The sequence below is a fragment of the Vidua chalybeata genome, chromosome Z (assembly GCF_026979565.1).
Source record: "Vidua chalybeata isolate OUT-0048 chromosome Z, bVidCha1 merged haplotype, whole genome shotgun sequence".
Lineage (NCBI taxonomy): Eukaryota > Metazoa > Chordata > Aves > Passeriformes > Viduidae > Vidua > Vidua chalybeata.
In genome coordinates this window covers 48,484,041-48,502,044 of record NC_071570.1, presented here as the reverse complement: position 1 = coordinate 48,502,044, position 18,004 = coordinate 48,484,041, and positions in this window count along the sequence as shown.

Below are 18,004 nucleotides of genomic sequence, written 5' to 3'. Positions count from 1 at the left end.
GAACTGAATTAGATAAGAGCTCAATGGGACCCAAATTCAAATTCTCTCATTACCCTTTTTCTAAAAGGTAAACATTCAAGATGATTTCAGATCAATTTGGTGCAGATGCATAATTCCTGTTAGCTCAATTGTAGTTCCTTTGGTAGATGTAGATTTTTGCAAACATTTTGCTTTCCTCTCCCACCCACGTTTTCATGTTGTTGACCTTAACAGTCCATTGTGGAATTTCACTTATGGGTTATCTTTATAAGCCTCTTTCTTCTATCATAGTGCAGTTCAAAGCATTCAGTTCAGAGTGCCTTTTTGTATGCTGGATTGTTTCTGTATGAGAAAGGTATTACTTTCTCTATGGAAAACAAAATGGATAGGTGGATACTCTTTTGCTGGGTCTCTTTTTCTTGAAGATCACCTGTCTTTTCTTAAGCAGGGCAGCTCAGAAATGTGTACCCAAATTCTCTTATTCTTTGTCTTTGCAGCTCAGTATCTGAAGATCAAGTGGAATCTGTGAGTAGGAGCTCTTTTAGATGACAAAGCACTGATGCTACTGTATCGCTTCCTTTCTCTAAACAAACTGCTCCCAAAAACCAGGAAAAAATGCTACAACTCAACAAAAGAGGGCGAGTGTCCTTTTCATGAAGTATTCCTAAAAGCACAGGCACAGAGAGAAACTTCCTTACCAAATTATTTGTCCATAGTCAGTGGTTGCTACTTTAAAAATTTCATTTGGTAATGTCAGTAATTTTTGTTTCTTGAAAATGTATCTTAATAAGATGAAATATCCAAATGAGATTAAAAGTAATTTTGTGGGGAAAAAATTAAAACTATAAAAAGTAAGGGTTTCACTTGAAAAATCAATAAACAAATGTCTTTGACATTGCATTAATTTTTTAATTGATTTTCTTCTGAATCTGCCTTTCAGGGAAATTAACTCAAATTTGGATTCTGATTACAGTGAAGCAGAACATGCGACCCCCAAACTTTCTCCAAGTAATTATCCAAAATTACTAATAATATTCTCAGATCCATGAAGATTTGCACTCAGCATAACATCAGGTAGTGAGGAATTTTCTTTCAAGCTAAACACAACAGATTTTCTCTCCTTTAAGCACAGATGAAAGACAGAAACCAAAGGAATTACAAATAATTCTAGTCATGCTGGATAGGAAACATATTATCTTTTCATAAGTCAGTCACTTTAAATAATGGCTATCTCATAAAACAGAGTGCAAAGTATATCACACAATTTGCAAATTTGGGAACAGAATGTCAAGCAAGTCTCAGAGGAAATTTAATTAGCTGGACATCTCCCACAGCCTAGTAAGCTACAGCTCCATTAATCATTGCCATATACCTCATGACGCTGTTTCTACCTCTCCTGCCTCTTCTGTGTAAAACATTAGTGTAAAGCAGAAGAATGAAGGAAATACCCTCAAACCTCCTGGCAATGTGGGATGAGTTTTCATCCTCAGTTTGAGAAGGACTTGTGCAGGATATGGCACTGAAAACCAGCAGCTCCACAGTTTGAAAGTTCACTAGGTGTTCACCTTACCTTTTAAACAGAACTAACGACATATTGTAAGACAGATTTAAGACAAATACGAAAAATAAAACAGGAAAAGAAATCAGGCCAGGTTTGAGGGGAAACTTCCCTACCTGTGAATATCTATAAAGCAAAAGGACTGCTCAATATTATAAATTATATAACAAAGGACAACTGATTCCTCTTTTTACAACTGAAGATTTACATTCCTGGTCCACAGGTGAGCCCCTTAACCTACAAGTATGCTCAGATTTTCCCATTTTTGTCATTCCTCTCCATAAAGTGGTCATACAAGCTTACAGAGCTAGGACAGGATTTCTAAGGGTAAAAAATACAGTGATTTGCCACACCATTAATTCTGCTTGTTATGAATCTCAGCTTTGCTTTCTTGCCATAGGAGAAAATCACATGCAGTTTTGAGAGGCAAACAATTAAAAATGTATTATTTATTAGAAATTCAATAAAGGGGGCTGTAAGCTCTAGACCACTAACAGGAATGTTGCAGAAAGACTTTGACTGAATATTTTACAAGTGTTTGGGCTTTTGGAGAAAAAAGCCTGTCATGGTTGGACACTGGTGCAATGCCAGCGTCCCCATGAAAATGCACCTTCCCTAAATAAATGCTGTGAGATGCTACCAGGAACAGAGCAGAGCAGGCCCAAGCTTAATAGCAAAGGAAAAAAACTTTATTAAACTACTACTAATACAGAAAACACATAAACTAAATCCAGGATGAAGACCTTTTAGAGCAGCCCTCCTCCTCTCAATTCCAAAGACACCCAGCCATGAAACATCACCCGGGATTCCTGATCAAATTACCACCCTTCAGGTAATCTATAGTCAAACTATCAAGGGAGAGAGAAGTCTCTCTTGCACCACAGACCCCCCAGGAAACACAGCTGCCACCCTGTGTTTCCCTGTCACACATGGCAACCGCCCGGAAAAAATCTGCCAGTGTGACACTCTCCATTCCATGTCACAGTGCTCTCACCACCGTGCATGGACAGACTGCTCATAGGGCTCCTTTAAGGATGCTTTGCCACAGACCCAAAGATACAACAGTTCAGTTTCTCATCCTGGGACTACAGTCCCCCCCATTTTCCCCTGGGGCCAAGGGGTCCAAACAGGACTCATCTTCTTCCCGAAGACAGAGGGTATCACCATTCCCTCTTCAGCTTTCTTCGTTTCTCGCCATTCTTGTGCTGTTCAAAGCTGAAACAGGTCTCCCTGGGTCACCACTGCATCCCCCTAAAATGCAGTCTCCATTGCAGGAGATTTTGGTTCAGTCCATGGCTAACAAGGAAAGTCCAGCCAAAAGCTACTTCATCATCTCCTCCCACCTAAATATTTCTTCTTCTAACATCTCAGGTCCCGGACTATCTCTCTTCCACTACGAATCAAGGAGGAGTAATACTTTTAAAAAGCCCTCATTTCCTGGAAAGGGTTAAATGTTCAAACTCCTTGGACGGCTGATATCTCGGTCCAATGTTCCGCCTCCCACGCTGGGCACTATCACCCCCCCTTCTCCTTCTCCTCTGCCGGCAGATTTCCAGGTGCCGCCAGGCTCTCTGTCTCTTTCCCTCTTGGGGGGGGAGGGGCAAAGGCATCTCCACTTCTCTCCACCCTTCCGTCCACAGGAGCTGGCTCGGTTCCAGACCCTCAGCCCCCTCGGCCTACCTGGACAAGGCCGCGTGGCTTCCCCTCCCCCACCCAGCCCGTGGCTGGGCAGGGGGGGAGTCTGCACTCTCTTGACGACCGGAACCAAAAGAGAGAGTTCTCCTGGGAGTTCTTGCTTTTAACCCCCTGTGTTCTCAGAGGCGTGTCCATACTTTCAGTGGTCACTCCAGGTGCCAATATCCAAACCTGACCACTGATTGGTTTGACCCAACTTCCTGGAAAAAATTCACTTCCATGTCAAACCACGACAACCCTAAGGTGTGGGGAACAGATCTATTAGATGACTATAAATATTCCACAACTCCTTCAAAACCAAAATCCATTTTAAACCAGAATTACATGTAAGAGCTCTTTTGTGCCCTAATATGCCCTGATGTCATGTCGGGCACAGGTGATACTCCTATCTATTTAATTAGCTTTGGAAATCTCTGCTTTTTGTTTTCTCTTGCCTATACACAAGGCAGTAAGGTCAAAGCTGTAGACCTCTGGCTGTTTTTAAGCTGCACACCTTAGTGTCAGAGATCTCAGCCACTGTGGCAGGCTGATCACTGATCACTGCCTGCAGACTTCTGTTCCCTGAAACCTTCCTGCAAACTGTACAGTGTGGGATTGTGGCTTGGATGGGAAGAAGTGGTCTAGGTCATCTGAGTGGAAGCCTAAACCTTCCCAGACTTAACTGAAACACTGAAAACCACATCTAGAAGAAAAGCATGATGCAAGCCCCCTCTTCTGAAGGTCATTTAGTACAAAGGCAGATTATCACACCTCCAGGCTGCCTCACGAGGAATGGGCTTTCCACCACAAAATGAGCTAGTTATCTGCTCAGGTCAGAAGACACAGAGCTGATGTTTTGAGCAAAGTCATTCCAAGCAATATGCATGAGTGCACTAAGTAGGAGCTTTGAATGCTTGGAAGTTTGCTTGTCCCCACTATACCTTCAGCATCCCAAGAGCTGCAGCCCCCAAGGAAAGTTTGAGGGCACAAAAGCTGTCAGCACCCAGCTGTGAGTGGCTTGGTTATGACTGTGCCCAAACACCCTAATAATGTGTGACCCCACTTACTTGGAGCCAGACAGTCTGTTTTCAATCCTCATGGCAACAGAGCTGACCATATTCTCAGGGAAGAAATCTCAAAAATTTCAAAACATCCTGATGGAACATGGCATGGCAGCAGCACTCTGGCCACAGAAAGCAGGCGCAGACTTTCCCAGACATTTTCCCAGGGAAGGCTGTGAAAAGATCAGAGAAAAGAATGAGAAACAATTCTTATCTCCACTTGTTGCACCTGCTGTTGTATGCATGTGGAATGTGTCATGGAGATTTGTTTACCAAAGGGTGATTTCTTAATTGGACAGTGGATGGTGTCTGGATTGATTGACCAGTTAAGTCAAAGCTGTATCAGACTGGCTGAAAGGGTTACTGAGTTCCTCAATAAGTATAGTATAATATAGTATAAGATGATATAAAAAAGTAATTGATCAGCCTTCTGCAATCATGGAGTCAACGCTAATTATTACTCGGCTGGGGGCCTGCGGTGACAACATGGCCTTTACCTGCTTTTAATTGAAAAAGACTGTGTTCAACTGTTTTTACTGTCTCCAAAGTGGGAGCTCTGAGTCTTCTCCTTGAGACTGTACGTTATGAAGGACTTTTATTTCCTGTCAAACCCATTATAGTGCAGGCCTGTCACTGGCAATATTTTAGCTTATAAATGGGTTGAGTTTATTATGCTCAGTGCTGAAGTGGTCCATATATATACATATGTTGCATCTGCACAAACAAACTTACTTGTTCATTATGGAGGGAAAAGAATATTAAATATATATGTGACTATAGATCCTCAATGAGGCTGACACTGTATTCCAGAAATATATAGGTGTAAAGAAATATAAAATTTATATAAAGGAATAGAACTAAATATTCCAGGTGTTTATGGTGTTTAATTCTCAAGAGCTGTTTAAGCTTCTAGAAAATTAACTGTGACACTCTATAACAGTTTTGGTACCTTATTTTTGAACCTAGCAACAGCAAGAAAAATGCTGTTGTGTGTAAAGTTCATGGTATTCTTCCCACTCTATTTCTACACATCTGAGGAAAACATGAAAGAGAAAAAATAAAATATTTTTATGGATATTTAATCTCCAAATAATGCAGTCATAACTAGTATAAAGAATATACAACTAAAATTACAACTATCACACATTAGAAGAATACAGATAAAGTAACTTTGGGTTCATACGGCTTCATTTGAATGAGTTTTGGTGTTTGCCTTTTTCTTTTACTTGCCTATCTGCTTGGCAAAGAATGTACACATTCTGTACAAACACCGACTTCAGTAGTGATTGGGCTAATGCTCCTGCAAACATGACGCACCCACATGAATTTGACAATACCTCAATGAGAGAAAGAGAAACCCATGAAGAGCAATAGGTTTGCAGCTGTTTTTAAGGTGCAGAGCTAGCACCTATTTCAGCAGGTGTTAAGATTTTTTAGGAACTGACTACCATCTTTATTTATTATTTCAATAGGAGTACACATGGTTTTGTGCGAAGCATATTTGTCAGTAGAAAAATCTTCTGAATTACAAACTAGTTGGATTATGTATAAAAATAGATACCCTGTTTCTAGCCTGGAAAATCCGTTTAAAGAATACATCTGCTGTCTCCATGTATGCATGCATGTATAGCAATAAAGTTTTTACATGTAAAATGTACTTTGAAACATCATGTATTTATCATACTGCACTGATTAAACCCCTTTAGCATCAACTATTAGTTTGACAGAAAAGGCCTTGTCCTGTGAGAGGAACATGTTGTAAAGTCCCTCATCAGTTGGTGGATTCTTATATATATACATAATTTTAAAAATCAATTTTTTTCTCTTCTCTGTGGGAATCAGAAGAGACTAATTTAAAAAAAAACAGTGGGAGTATCAATAAGGAACTCTCCCTGCCCCGAAAAAGAGGTATTTTCCCCCTGAATTCTATAAAATCATTTATCTCTCAAAGTGATTGATTCTGTTAATTAAATACTCTGCAGGGCATCAGCAGGCTTGTTCTACATTGTCTTTTCTGCTTCTGTTTCAAAAGTGTTTTTTCTTCCTCCTCCAAATTCTACATGATTGTGCTGTATAGCAATGATGCAGCTTTCCCAATTGTGTGGGAAAGCTCAGGTGTGGGTAGTAATGTCACAGCAACAAATACAAATGCTTTGCAGCAATGGAAAATTATCAATAACAGAAATAGTTGGTGGTGTTCTATTTTATAAAGCAACATTAGAAAAAATAAAAGTGAGCATCCAGCACAAACAGTGGGATGTATAAGCCTCAGAATGGGAGGTTTTGTTTAGCTATTCCTAAAATCTTAATCAGAGTTATATATCAGCACTGATAAGGTAGATAATATATTTACTTTCCAGCATCTCTTCTCAGAGGAGAAGCAAAATTTCTTGGACCCTGAGGACTCTAGAAGAAAGCAATCTTTGCTTCAAATCCTCATTACTTCCAGACTTACAATTGAAAATAATGAAAGGAGAATCTTTTCTTTTTTTCTGTCACTTATTCAGTGACAGCTCCATCCTTTAAAAGTACTTTGACAAATACACCAAAGTCATGGTGTTTGAGTTTAGGAAGTCATAATTGGTGAATTCTCTCAGTAAATCTCCTTGGAGCAGGACAGTTGCTCTTCTCCCTCCAGTTCTGGTTAACAACTGCGTGGAAGGAGCCCGTGGTTTCTGTTTCACCTGGCACTTGCTATTTGTAAGAATCTCAACAGTAGATGTGACCCCCCCCCCGGACAAGAATGTTAGCTGAGCTTATATGCCAGAGGATGTTTGCTACCCCTGCCTCAACCCCCTACTGTAACAATAACAAATTACAACATTTATCTTCTTTCTTTTGTCTTTCAGTAAAGCTGAAGTCAATAAAGTTCTCAGGACCAGGCTGTCTTCTCATAAGGCATGTGTTCTGTTCCACAAACATGGTCCTCTGGAGACTTCCTAAAAAGCAAATACACTTCATCTGGCTATTTACAAGCAGGTTGGACAGTCTAAAGATATTAAGTCAATTCTGTGAGTTGAAACAGTTCATAATCCCTGGAGCCTGGCAAGGGATAAGTTACTGCTATCCTTAAATGTTTCCTAAGTAAACAGAAGTTTACAATTATTTTCTCTTTCAAGTGGGTCATCTGTAATATCTATCCAGACAGACAGATGAAAAGTTATGAAAACTCTTTTTTTCAGAGGGTTTATTGGATACCTTAAAAAATATTTCCTGAATGTTAGTTTCCATATCAAAATGAATTTCAAAGTAATACTTACCCCATCCCTGTGTCTGTATTTGTCCTGGAACTCTGTACACACCCTGTCATGTTCCCGTTGGCTGCCGTAGTCCGCGTCACTCCCCCACTGCCTGTCCCCATTGGGCGAGGGGCGCTTCCGCCTATGTCTGCCTGTGCCCTATATAATCCCATGCTCCCTTTGTCTCGCTGCCATCTTGTCCACACAGGTGCTGGGGGACGGACGCCGCCCTCCACTGCAGCCACCACACAGGAATAAACTTTCTCCAGCCAAGCAGGGCAAGGTGTGCCATTCCTTCACCCCTTTATCTCCTCTCAGCATCAGATACAGAGCGCGGCTAGTGCATGCCGGTGCGCTCAGCACTAGAGCGCCCGGACACGTGGCAACCCCTGTCCAGCCAAGAGGCAGCACCTTTAGCCAGGCTCCCCAGCTGTCCGGACCGGGGTGAGAAGAATGCAACGCCGCAACACTGGAATCAGGACTGTTGTTCTCTTTTTCTCTCTTTCATATTTTTTTCTCTCCCCTTTTTAAATTCCTCTTTCTCTCTCTCTCTCTCTCTCTCTCTCTCTCTGCCTGTTTTACTTCTCACCTTAGTGCTTGATTCAAAGCCTACAGGTGTGTAATTATATTAGGATCAGGGACTAACATGCCATTTTCTATGCCAAGTGTGTTATTTACTAATAAAACTTGGCACACTTTTGCAGACCCTCTGATTTTTGTCATTAATTTCAACCCTAAGCATCTGTGAATCTTGGGTGCTCGCTTCCCCTTAAGGGTGGGAAACCACAGGAGTGGATGCAGCTTGTCATCTCATCTACATAAAAATGGCCTGCCAGGATTATTTCTTCCTCTCTTTTCATTTCAGTTGCTTAGCATCTAATCCTTATTACAGGATTATTTTTCTAATCCTCAGTAAATCACGTATGGAAAAATAACAGCATCCTCTCCAACTGACAGCACCTTTGCAAACTTTGAAATCCCCTTGACATGCTTGTTTACTCACTTCCTTCTTCAAATTACACTTCTCTTTCCCACTTTTTTTGTGCCTATATCTGTGTGTTGATATGCATATACATGTACACATACATGCTTAAGCACACACCCATATATTTATACATCCCCTTCAGGGGCCTATGTCATCTATTCCTGCTGTAAGGTGAGGCTAATCTGTCTGTTTTTAAAAATCACCAGTTTAATGAGAAAGAAAGAAAAAAAAATAAGGCTTTTAAATAAGCCTTAAAAAACAACTCTCTGCCAGTTTCCACTGATGGAAAGTATATGATGCCTCATAGAAAATTAATTATGTCATGGGCATGACCATCAGAAAATTATGTTTGACTTCTTAAGAAAGAAAGACCATTGCACTATACTCATAAATTCAGAAAGCAGCTCTTATGCTTATTTGCTTGCATTATAGTCTCAGACAAGTGCAACCAAAACAGGCTTTCTGGATGATGAAAAAAAATTCAGGAAACCAAGCTGATCTAACCAAAGCAAAATACACCCTGAAATATTTAACAACAGAGCCATAGTAATGCTCTGTTATGCTTCTCTCCTATCCTCTCCCCCAAGGAAATACTAGAGCTAACTTAGCTTTTGGATCTTGAGGTTTTTCCATAATTTTTTGGTGAGAGGGAAGGGGGTTAGTCAATGTATTAATGGATTTTAAAAAACCCCAGATTTTAAGAATATTTAGCTTTCCAACTGAAAACCACACTTCTTATCACCACTAAAATGACCTTGAAAAGGTATCCTTGTTTGTTGAGAAAAGATACAATGAATAGCATTTTCATGTGAATATTTGTATTTTGGAATCCTTCCAAAAGGATTGCAGATTTCATAGGTTGTAAGTAGTCTTTGCTGTCATTTGAATGACCTTAGCTACTCTGTGGTGACATGAGGAGGCTTGTTGCCTCTCCCATTTCATCACAAGCCCTCTTTTACAATTAAAGAACATAAATTATGTGAAAGCTTCATCTGTGTACTTACCTAAACTGAAAAGCAGTACATTAGCAGAACAAAATGTCACTGTCACTTATGTCAGAGTAACAGAGTTGTTGAAAACCATCGAACCCAGATGAGAACAAAGTGCAGCCTGGATTTCCACAGTAATGTGTGGGGAAAACAAGTTGTGCTTGATGAAATGTGTCAGTTTCCAACATCTGCTGCTATGAACTTGTTGCATGTGGGGACTGTGGCATCCCTGAACTACGAGCTGCACAAGTTGTCAACTTACGGTTGGCAGCACAATGTCTGCCTTTACAATTAAACACAAAGCTATTACTAAGAGATTTAATTTTAGCCCCTTGGAAATATGTGCCTTACTTTCACACCTTACTCTGCCAGAAACCATGTATTCAGAGCAGTACTGTAGACTAAAAGTCACACACACACTCAAGAGTAAAAGTAATGAAACAAAAAACAAAAACAAAAACAAAAACAAAACAAAAACAAAACAAAAACAAAACAAACAAAAAAACCCAAAAACAAAAAAAAAAAAAAAAAAAAAAACAAAAAAAAAAACAAAAACAAAAAAAAAAAAAAAAACACAAAAAAAAAATCTCAGCACTTCTTTCTTCTTTTTTAACCTTTCAAGAAACTTGCTCTCTTTCCTTCTATATTTGAAGTGGTTTATTTGTGCAACAATAAAGGAACGAGCAAAATAACAGGCTTTATTTCCCCATTGTAGTGGTAAATAATTGTCTTTGCATGTTGTTCTCTTGCTAGGACACAATGATTTTTTAAAAAGCAAAGAAGAATAAATTTTTAAAAATTAAAAATAAAATAGTATCCTGAGGCCTTTAAATTTCTTCAGAATTTATAGGACTTGACTAAGATCACGCATAAGATCACCCAGCATCTCATTCAGCACATCTCTCTTAGTGAAAGATGCTGGGATGTGAGGCATATGGAGGAGAGCCTGCACTTGAGGTTGGGAAAGTCTTCAGGCCTCATGATAATTCCACAGAATTCTCAGATGTGAACAGCACTACAGCAACAGTCTGGTAACACAAGCCAGACTTGCATATCAGCTCTGTGATAGCAGGGCTTTGCCTCTACATATTTTGTCATTTCCCAGTAGTTTACAGATGTATATGCAAAATATTTTAACACACGTAAAAGTAATCAAGCAAGAAAATAAATAAATCTTTCTTCTCTATAAATGGGCTCCACAGTCTAATTCTTGTATGCTTTCTTGTATTTAGCCTAATTTTAACAATTAAAACAATCTTGCACATTGTTTCCAGTCCAACAAAACATGTCATTCCCTGATAGCAACTTGGAAAAAATTCTGCAAAAACTAAAAGGTAGGAAAGTGGAAAAATACAGGATACCTCAATTTAATATTTTATATTTCATAGAACCTGTTGCTAGGAGAAGGGAGGACTAAAAGCTTTGCAGATCAAAGAATGCACAGTCTGGATTCTACATTAGTTCTTCCCAGTGCACTGAGAGGCACAGCCAGAGTAGCTGGAGAATGAGGCCACAAATTATGGTGAGTTTGCTCACCAAAAATTGCATGAAAAGAGTACAGTAATTTTATTTTAATTCAACAGTTTTGTCATCTGTAATAGCCAGTCCATTTCTGGGAAGCTGAAATATATGTATGACAGATATATATGTTACAAGCCACATAACATTTATCCAACAAGAATTTCTTATTTTAACTGGGTTTGCTAAACCCTTCTAATGAGTATATGGTATTTCCTTAGGCAGTAATATGTGAATAATCTATATTTAATGAAATGTTTGAATACAGCATTTTGAAACTCCATGCAGAGTCCCATTGATACATCTGTAAAAGATATAGGCAGAGCAAAATATCAAGGTGTGTAAGTGTGGGAGGTAAATGTGAAAAAGCTTTCATGAATTCTTAATAAATCAATGCAGCAAACCATCTGGGAAGTGTTTAAATCCCAGAAGTTCCAAGAATAAGTTTCTGAATATGTTCATCAACAGCTTCTTGCATTTCTTACACATATCTTCATTCACTTGCAAAAATTCATACCTTCAGAAACAGTATTCCTGTTGAGTGATTTCAAAGAAAAAGAAACAAGAAACCTGGAGTTTAACTTCAAAAATGGATTTAGAAAACATAACTTTTTGTCTAAACAAACAATTGTCAGAGCATCCGCTGAAATCATGCCAATATTCTATTTAGGCAGCAGAAGCAAAATGTAATTATGATCATTAAAACTACGTGATTGGTTAAATTATGGTTCAAATTGGTTAAATACATAAGCTACATATGAAAAAGTGAGTCAAAGTAATTTTGTTCTGCTTTCTGAGCTTTTGTCTTCTCTAAGGTTTGGTCAAGGGAGGGGATTGTCCCTCTCTGCTCTGCACCGGGGTGGCCTCAGCTGAAGTGCTGGGGGCAGTTCTGGGTGACACAATATAAGGCAGATACTAAGATCTTTGCGAGTGTCCAAAGGAGGGCTAAGAAGATGGTGAAGGGCCTCAAGGGGAAGCTGTATGAAGAGTGGCTGATGTCACTTGGTCTGATCAACCTGGAGAGGAGGCGCCTGATGAGAGACCTCATAGCAGTTATAAATTCCTTGCAAGAGGATGAGGAGTGGCAGACACAGATCTCTCCTTTGTGATGACAGTGATAGAACTTGAGGAAATGGCCTGAAGTTGTGTCAGGAGACATTTAGGTTGGTTATCAGGAAAAGGTTTTTCACCCAGAAGGTGGCTGGACACTGGAATAGGCCCACCAGGGAAGTGGGCACAGCACCAGCCTGGAGTTCAAAAAGTCCTTGGACGACGCTCCCAGGCCCATGGTGTGACCCTTGGGGCTGTCCTGTGCAGGGCCAGGAATTTGTCTTGATGATCCTTGTGAGTCTCTTCCAACATAGCTTAATCTTTGATTCCTTAATCTTTGATGGATGATGTTTGAGGGAAGTTTTTGTCACTAATCTGTTCTACCAGTGCTTCCTGGTCCAACAGAGTCCTTCCTCACATTCACACAGAGCCTTCTTTCAGGCAGAAGCTGCTGTGAAACAGGAGAAACAGGAAATTGAGTTGCAGAAAGGCTGTAAAAATGGTTATGACCAGTGTAGACACGAGAACAGAAAAGCTGTTAATAAAAAAATAAACAGTGTCTGCTAACTATGTAAAGCATTGACAACCTAACTTTCAGAGCTCATTTTTGCTCCTATATCAGTGTCTGAGACAATGAACCAATGAATCAATAGATCTAAGTTGTCAAAGAGAACAAAAAAGAGAGACTTGACTTAGATTGGCAGAAAGGACAAGCATAAATCAGATCTTATAGACCACAATTTAGTGATAAAGGGAAAAACTGTTTTAACAAAATCTAGTATGTGCTTTAAAATGTGACTGAAATGTAAACTCTGCTATGAAGAACTTCTAAGTATGTGTAAGTATGGACAATGAAACACCTAAGTGAAAAGTTTCCACTGAACTCAATTGAGATTATATGTAATTATAGATTTAAAAAAAAAAGCAACCACACAAATTCTAAAAAAATTAACTGACACCTGAATTGCAAATAGTCCTTTTACTTTCTTTCAAATATTATAAATTATTCCTCTGTGTTTATGTAGCTGAGCTATGAATCTCTTTTGAACTTCTACTAAATCTTTGAGGAAAGATAAAATTCAAATTTTGTGGACTATTCCACAATGCAAAAAGAAGAAAGGAAAAAGTGTCAAATGAAGGTATATTAGTGCAAGAAAAGAAAACACATACAGAAACAGTGGGAGAAAAAGAGAAGAAAACTTAGAAGATTCTAGTGAAAATAAACCTAATATATCAAAATTTCAACTCTCCCAGCTTAGCTGTTGGCATGTAGGTTAGCAGGCTTTTCAATTAGATTTTTTTTTAATGAACACATTTAGATTTCATATGCCTAAAGAGGGATTAAAGAATTTATGAATTTAAGTTTATTAATCTAAATGAGATGAGCAGTGGGAATTTGGGTTTTGACATTGAATGTCAAGAAATTTCAAGAGAATTCCAGGGGCCATTTTTATTATTACTGTTTTTTTGTAGCTAAAAAAGAGCTGAGAAGAAAGGGAAGCACATTTGTAAAATATTAAAAGGTATGCTTGAAGACTTGGATTTTATTCTGTACAGGGAAAGAAATTAAAGTGGACCTTAATAGGAGGAATTTTGTTTTAGGAAGAAAAATATTGCCAACCATATTTAGCATAGTTCTGTAGAAAGAATTTAAATCTGTACCATAATTGTTGCTTAGAAGTGGCTTCTGGATAGATCTGTGGGTGCTTGGCACAACTTCAAATGTGACTCTTCCTATAAGAGTGTACCTCTGGTCCTAGGAAAACAACAACCCAGTCAAAAGGAACAAGGATATACAATAGGACACTAAACATAGAAAATTGTAAAGGAGAACCATGAACATTTTTGTCTATGTACCCTTACATGCTACTCTAAGCAAAAGCTGCAGGTTGCTTGGGGCTGTTTTTTTTACATTTTGTCTGGACCAACTATCAATAGAAACAAAGGTACAAAATAATATTTTCATGCAAAAGAGGGACTTAAATTATCACAGGCCTGTTATAAAGAGAGAGGAAAAAAATTAAAATGTCCCTTAGACCTTGAGGAAAGCTATTATAAATCATTCATTTGCCTGCTACTGAATCAGACTTTGCCCAAATAAGGGATTTGGCATTCTGAAAAAAAGGGTACTTTAGGATAAGTGTGTCTTTAATTTTAGGTATTTTAGTCTTCATACCATGTAGATGTTATTTATAATATTAATAAAGTTTATGAGGTTTTGGAACTTTTTTGCTTTTATAAGCTTATAGCAAACAGTTCTTTGACAGCTATTTGGCTGTTAAGAACAATATCATAAGAAAGACTGTGTTTATACATACCAGAATTTTTTTACAGTGCTTCTTCCCTTTCATCTCAGACATGTTCAGTACTTAAAATATTTTGTTATCTTAACTGCTTTGGTTAAAAGAGTAGTATGAAATTATGTGCTTTCCCATATTGCAGTTCAACACAGTAGTAGCATCAAAGAGATTTGCATACTGATTTTATATTTATTTCTGACAAACATAGCTTATTTTCTGTGAAAAGCTATAGCAGCACAAAAGGATTTTTAAGCATGCAGAGAGAATGGCATTTGACACCTCTCAGATGTTCCAGTCAAGAAGGTTGTAATAGGATGACTCTGCATTACTCTCATTTTGCCTGATTAGTATGCTAAAGTCATTTTTGCTGTGCAGTGTAGCAGTTTGACACACAGGAAAATTAACTAAAGCTATATTTATTATAGTTGCAGGGATAGTCTAGTAAAGTTTGCCATTACCAGCCTGCATAAGTGACTTCTCTGGGACCCATGAAGCACTAAGAGTGAAATTCAGTGCTCTGGGAAAACTAACACAGGACCTGTCCTTCATTCAGTGTTCAACATAGCACTTGCATACCCTTTAAGCTTGGGTCAGTGATGTGAAGAAGATTAAATTTTTCCTTTTGTGTGGAAAACTATGGATCAGAAACCTAATCATCTCAGTAATGAGAAAGGATACTTCCTGCAATTGCAAGGTAGTATCTACAAAAAGGTAGAGCAGTTTCAGGAACATGTGAGAGGGGGAGAAATATATTCTCAGATCAGGCCACATTTTGGGTGAAGAGCTTTTTTAAAAATATAATAAGAAGAATGCTCTCGACCTTTCAGGATGTAAGCATGTAAGCAGAGCACATAACAAGTTACCTGCATTATGACTTGTGCAAGACCATGAGATATGCTGAATATGTGCCTTCACTATTGCTAGCAGTAGTTAGATGAAACAAAGACAGTACTATACTTAAGTGTCTACGACTCCTGTTCTTACAACTATTATTGATTAATAATGATGTTTTGCAGTACCTGTTATGGGTGAGAATTAACAGAATTTTCATTTACATACTGAGTCCATACTTCCAGCATTTATTATGGTGCATATTTGGTGTCTGGAAATTCTTCAGTACAGGGATAATTTACTGCATAATCTGGTGTAAACACAGAGAATTTTCTGAGAGTTGAAATTTAATTGACTCTCTGAGAAAAAATAAACATGAATGAACAGTCTTCATGTTAATCAAAGCAGAATCATTCTCAGATGCCTCATTTGCATCTTCTGAGTACAAAAAAATGAAGACAACTTTGGTACAATAAGGTCTATAAATTAGACATGAATTGAGTGGGTGTATTCTTGTTTCAAAATTTCATTTTCCTTGAAAACAGTGAGGGCCAGAAGGAACCAGAAGGGCCAAGTTCCCCATCACCAGCTCAGAGGAAAACACCCAGGTGCACATCGCCAGCTTAGTCATCAGAACAATGACTAAGTTGGGTCTGAAAGGTCCATGGTGGTACACAAGGAAAATGTCAGGTATCTTGAAACATTATACCCCATTTCCTTACTGTTTTTGCTGCTTTTTCTTTTTTTTTTTTTCCTTTTTCTCAGTTCTGCTGTCAAGAACTCAAAACCACAGAATTTTACTGAATTGTATTATTTACTCAAGCATTCTTTCTTGCAACCAGGATGAATCAATAGAAATTAATCTTTTCTCCAGAAGCAATGACAGAAAAGAGTTACAGAGGGCACATGAGGTTTTTGTGCAAGCATGTATCCTGACATGTAACAATGTATCCTGACATTTAGAGCTATACTGTGAGAGTAGGTGTTGAGGGTAGCAGGCCTTGGATGCCTTGGGAGGATACTTTTGTTTAAGTTAGAGTGAGTAACTGTGTCAACTTCCTGAGGCTCCCTGTTCCCGCATGTTAATAACTACCTGCCAGTCACCCAGGACTCACTCCCACATCCCAGAAAGTTCTATTCTCCCCGTTCCCCCATTGGCTCCTGTGTTACAGTCACTCCCCTCATGTTGCACCATTGGTTAAATGTATATCACCCCACCTCAACTCCTCCTTCTACCCTTATCTCCATTGTTTTAGTACCCTGTCCCTTCCTACCTTCCCCCAGTTGATATACTTTGTATCCACCCCCTACCAGGGCTCTCAGCTCCGTCCTCGCCTTCTGCTGTCAGCCTGTGCTCCATCCCTGGATCCCTCTTCCTACGGTTTGTCTCCCTCCTGCTTCACCTGACTCCCTCCCAGTTTACCTTCATCCTACCCTTGTGGACCCTCAACTCAACCCCAAAATAAAACCCAGTTGAAATTCTACACGGAATGCGCTCCTGTTTGTTCCTGGTGTGGAAGATTACTTCATCTGGGCACCGTTGACTGGTCGGCTGGGGGATTGGTTCGTGGGACCTAGGCCGGTACCGTCGCCAACCCCGCGGGTCACCCTACAGAACACAGTCCAGGGCAGCCCGCACTACACCCCTATTCAAATGCTTAAAATTATGGTTTTCTATGTAAGGGCAGATAAAAGGTAGATCCAGCTGACAAAGCTTGCTCCAGAATATCCAAGCATTGCAAAGACTTAGAACAGTACTTGCCCAGAAAATTCTTCTTTTTCTGTATTTGTGAAGAGGTTTGTAGTAAAAAAAAAAGAAAGAGGAGAATGGTGTTTAGAAATTTTAGAAACCCCAGATGGACAAAATAACAACAGATCATAGCAGGGTGCCAAAACCTTGTGCATGAAGCACAGGGCTCCATTGCTTTACAGATTTGGAAGAAGACAGTAGTCACAGAATCACAGAATCACAAATTAAGCTGAATTGGAAGAAACCCACAAGGGTCACTATCTAATGGTTTAATACCTTTCTAATATTGTGGTGACCAAAACTGCACACAATATTTTTATAGATCAGCTGCTTTCCTATTCAAGTTGAACAATATTTGTTAGCACCCTCATTTTGATTGGAAAAAAACCCCACCAAACAGCCTGTTTAACTTACATTTTGGGCTAGATATGACATACTGAAAATAAAGTCCTCTCCAGACTGTCAGTTCCCAAGAAAAAGTATTGTTAGAAAAATATTTGAATGCAAAATGCCTTTAAACTCAAGTAATGTTGCAGTAAATTTAGTTGAAAGAGAACACAAATGATAGGAAAAAATTCACTATATATTACAGAAATTCAGCTTCTATTGAGATATGTGACATTTCACATTGGAAAGCAATACACCCATAGGAACAAACTGTCAGAGAACACCACTTCTAAGAGTTTGCATAATCCTAGAGGAGGCAAAATTTTCTGTGGATATTGATAGAAGAGTCCTGTACTGACTAAAATGGATAAGGGATCACATGTGCCAAACGAATATCTGAAAATAAAATGAGAAAAATGGCCTAAGATTAAATCAGAACCAGACAAATCTGGAATACCATGATGCCTCTAGCAAGTCTGGAGTACAATCTTGTTTACATAGGATGGAAGAAGCATAAACACCCAGGCTATTTCAAAATAGCAGCTAAGTACTGCTTCTAAATGGTTCCTCATATGAAGTTAGGATGTGGCACAGACACAGAAAAAGAAAATATTATGATTGTGATAAAAATATTATGTCCAGACTTGACGAATTTAAACTGGAAATTAGATACAGGTATGAAA